Source organism: Malania oleifera, chromosome 8 (assembly GCF_029873635.1).
Source record: "Malania oleifera isolate guangnan ecotype guangnan chromosome 8, ASM2987363v1, whole genome shotgun sequence".
NCBI classification, from domain to species: Eukaryota; Viridiplantae; Streptophyta; class Magnoliopsida; order Santalales; family Ximeniaceae; genus Malania; species Malania oleifera.
This window is the reverse complement of record NC_080424.1, coordinates 39,806,042-39,810,634: the sequence shown is the minus strand read 5'-3', so window position 1 is coordinate 39,810,634 and position 4,593 is coordinate 39,806,042. Positions and strand designations below refer to the sequence as shown.

At 35.8% G+C, this 4,593-nt stretch overlaps 1 non-coding gene across 1 annotated transcript; it reads left to right on the top strand.

The window, feature by feature from the left end:
• The first annotated feature begins 1,044 nt into the window (after window positions 1–1,044).
• LOC131163185 (small nucleolar RNA R71) lies at window positions 1,045–1,151 on the top strand. Its single transcript, XR_009138962.1, has one exon. It is a non-coding gene; the product is annotated as a small nucleolar RNA R71 (small nucleolar RNA).
• The last annotated feature ends 3,442 nt before the right edge of the window (window positions 1,152–4,593 follow it).

Sequence of the window (4,593 nt, the reverse complement as noted above, 5' to 3'; positions counted from 1 at the left end):
TTTGAATTAATTGATCTTGGGTGTATTTATAGAGTTAAAAAAGCATTTAACTTTAACCCCAAGTTTACTTGGAGTAGTGTCCAAGTTTTGAACAAGTCTGAGCCCCAAGCAATCTAATTTTTAAAATATATCCATTATGAAATTTAAAATTTGTCGCGTGGCAATAGCCTGATAGGTTCTCGTTAGTCGCCTATCAACAAATTACACAGCTAAAATACATAGGCAGTAGGGTGGTAGTCTCCTATCACCTTGGGGTAACGCACCTGTCATTAAAATTCCTTGTTTTAAAAAATGGGCAGAAGGGTGACAGTGACCTAATGAAACCTGGTCAAGCTTCTCATTTTGCACTGCTAAGCGCCTGTAGGTCCAGACAGTAGCCTGATGACCTTCTGTCTATACATTTTTAAAAACCTATAAGGTGGCAGCCTACTGACTATGTTCAATCAGGCTTTTGTCAAGTAAAAATCTGGTTTTTAAAATATTTTTTTATTCACTCTCTTTGCTTCTTAATTCTTGGAATATCAATTTGTTCTCTTTGAAAAATATGTTCCAAGTTTTAAAATTAAGGTCTCTAACTCTCTTTTGCCTAATGAGCTTCAAAATGAAATTTCATAATTTGAAAATTCTCAAAGTACTTACAATACATCTCCTATTGACTCTTTTCATTTCTTTGATTTCTCTTTATTGCTGAGCTTCAATGTTCCTTTGAGCTTTCATTTTTGAAGCTTTTTATTTAATATCAATGCTCTCATGATCTTCAAGCTTTAATCCATGCCTTAAGAATATGATCATATTCCTTTAGAATATAAGCACTTGACCTTGCTTTGTCATCTGTGAGACCTAAAATATTATCACTCAACCAAATATGTTAAGTTCCACTTGTTTGTTAGCATCAAAATAGGATTTTAAGCCTTGTAAAGCTAACAAATCCAGTCCTCATTCTCATGCTTAGTGAGGAAAGTACCTCCACATGATGCATTGACCATAGACCTATCTCTCTAAGCCAACCCTTCATAGAAAGTTTGGACTAATTGCCACTTGGGTACCTAGTGATGTGGACATTTATAGAGCAGGTCCCTAAAGCACTCCAAAGTCTCAAAAAAAGAGTTCCCCATCCATCTTTGAAAAACTTGTGATGACTCTTCAAAGCTGATTAGTCTTCTCAATTGGAAAGTACTTTTTAAGGAATTTATGCTACATAGTGGCCCAGTTGGTCACCGAGTTCAGTTCTAAAGACGTCAGACAATGTACGGCCTTATCCTTTAGAGAGAACGGGAAGAGCCGAAGACGGAGAGCATCATCACTAAAATTAGGGATGTAGATGATTAAACAAATTTCCAAGAAATCATCTAGATGTTGATAAGGATTTTCAATGGAGTTCCCATAAAAGTTGGGTAAGCATCGAGATGATCAAAGTATTAATCTCAAATTTTACTGCTTAGACATTCGGGAACCAGATGCAAGATGACGATGTGTATGCATTAGGTACAAAGTAGTCCCTAGGGAGTCAAAGGTGTTGCTCTCCCACCACAGGTAGGTGGGGAGCATGGGTTTCGGGGATTTGTTCAGTGGGAATCGGGGAGCTATCTTCAGCCATAGCTTTCAGTTCAGAAAACTTAGCTTGCTTTTGATTAAACATAGGTTTCCTAAGGGAATTATGGGATTTTTCAATCTCAATATCTATGGGAATTATCTCTAGTTCCAAAGAATGCTGACCAAACATACACACTTGCAGCACAATGATTCATACTCTCAAAATAGAAAGCAAAATAAAGAAAATAGAAATTAACAAAGCAAGTGAAATAATAAGGAGATCAAATCAAAAGAATAAGGCAATAATACTTTAACGTGGAAGTTGGCTTATAACCGTAGCCAAGTCCCCGGCAACGAGACCGAAATTTGGTAGGCTCGCCAAGGTTTGGGTCCTTGACTACCAAAAATAAAATTTATAAAACCTAACTATCCCAAGTTCAGTAGAAAGTGGGTTAGTCAGGTATCGATCCTCAGGGACTTGCAACATAGTTATTAAACCGCTTTCGACTTAGTTTACTAATTCGTTGTATGAAAAAGAAGTGAAAGATGGTATTTTGCAATAGTGATTGTCTAACAACTACCGGAAAGCATATAAACAAAAGCAAATAAATCTATACTATTGTAAAGTAGGTAAATTTCTAAGTTACCCTGCTCCTACAAAGCAATATTGTGGTCTGAATCAGAAACTGGACACCATGCTTCTAACTACGCTCATCTAGACTTCCATAGAAGTACTAACTCGAGGGGGCCAAAGAAGGAGAGTGGCAATTTAGGGCACATGGTAGCAAGGGTGCATCAACCATCCGAAGTATGGTCGGGAACTAGAATATACCCTGTCTTAACAATAACAAACACCTCCGTTGTTTTGTAGTTGACTATTTTCCTCTGACTGATACGTAGCCATGCTTATACTTATCTGCAAACCTTTCATCAAACACACAGCAAGCAAATGGAAAGCACTAAATTGAAAGCAATAAATGAAAGCATAAGTAAAAATATCATCCCTTTATCATTCAAAACATCTGTCACTAATGCTAGAAGTACAAGAGGAGATCTTAATATACACGGCTATTGCATGAACGTCGTTAATTGTCATAGGCCGTTAGACACTCCATACACAAACCAAAACTACTCTACCCCTATTTTATCTTGGCTCTCAATGACATCTTAGGTCTGTCACTCACCTAAGAGAGGCCAAAAAGGAACCCAGAGCTTTTTTACATAGCGAATACTTATAGGCTCTAGGGTTTACAATGTTTGTTTTACAAATTAGGAAAGGTTACAACAAATCTCGCACAGAAGATCGTCATTGTCGACCAAGTGGTTCCTCTATCATTTTTGTGTGTGCCCTTGTCAGATCTCACAGGAAGTCAGGGATTCAAATCTTCAATTTCTTCGACCTCATCACGGTCTTAATGGTCGAGTTAATGGTCGAGACTTGTAGTATCTTAGTCTTCAGGAATTCTCAGTATCTCGACATAGTCGCCCCGAAAGGTCTCTTGGTCGGCCACTTTGTCGAGACTCTCGAGACTTTTGAATTTCAGTTCTATCATAGTATCTCAATGTAGTAGCCCTAGTGGGTCACTTAGTCGAGCATTTCATCAAACCTTGCAGCATTCTGATCTCAAACTAAACCTTGGAGTTTGAAGTGGAAGACTAAGTCACCCATGTGGTTCGCTGGTCGCACCACATGGTCGAGCATCATCTTCTTGTCTATTTATGATCTGAAGCCTTAAGAGCTTGGCTAAACATCTGAATTCGAGCCTTGAATCCTCCAAATCCTTCTTGGCTTCTTATAATGCCTAACTCCATGGTTTTAACCTATTTTTCCTGAAAAGAAAAACAAACCTTGCATAGATTTGAACGATGATAACTTTGGGTAAATACATAATAAAATGAGGATAAGCACAAGTAAATAAGGGTCTAAAATCATATATTGTAGGGACACATCACATATTCTTAGGGGGAGCCTTTTCAAGCTTAACTCATTATGCTTTGGTGCCTTTGTCATCATCAAAAATGGGGAGATTGTTGAATTTTTTAGTCCGATCCCTACTTTGATGCTTGTGAATTCTGGTGTTATCCCAAGAAAGGGAGTGAATTTGGTATTTCAAAAAACTTAAGTCCTTCGCATTCTAATTTTGAAAACTATCAATTACAAATTTGCAAACCATTTAACAACTAGCTTAAAGTTTCACAATTACTCAATTTAATGTGTGTCTTTATCAAGCATACAATTTTACCCAATTACTCACAAGCATACCATATGTTCAACTCATGCACAATAAGCAAATAATTTAAATGCAAGCAAAAATTAAAAAGAGTTAAGGGAAGAGAGAAGACAAACACGATTTTTACAAGGTTCAGCCTACCCCAGCCTACGTCCTCGCCTTGAGCAACACACTCAAGGATTACATAATCAAGGTTCAACCTTCCCTTACAATCTACTACTTACAAGAGGCCTAGCTACCTCCTCAACCTCGGTTCACAGCCGGAAACGTGTATACAAAATAATAAATACAATTTCTGCAAAAACATAAATTTGCTTCTAACCAAGCTAGTGAGTACAATATAAATTCTATTACATAATTATATGATAACACTTAAAGCTCAATATGTATGTAATGATATGATCTTTATATGAAGAATGAGATGCTTCACAAATCTATCCATTAATCAATATCTCCCAAAAATTAATTTTTATAAATAAAAACTTTGGAGAACTTAGGTTTTGATTTTAGAGTACTTTATTTGAAGAATATAAAATAAGATCCCTTGTAAAAAATGGTCTTAAATAACTTGTCGATCTAAGTTCTTGCTATCAAAAAAGTTATAAAGTTAAATCTTTGAATAAAAATAAGACTTTGAATATTACAAAGATTTAAATAATATTTTAGAAAACTATTCCTCAAGAATATATATCTAGAACCTCTTAGAATTTGCAAATATATATTTTTGCAATGACCAAATAACAAATCTTTAAATGAAAATATAGTTTTGAGTATCTCAAAGATTTTGATTTTGGAAAGCTTTTCTCAAGTATTTTATTCAATCAATGAA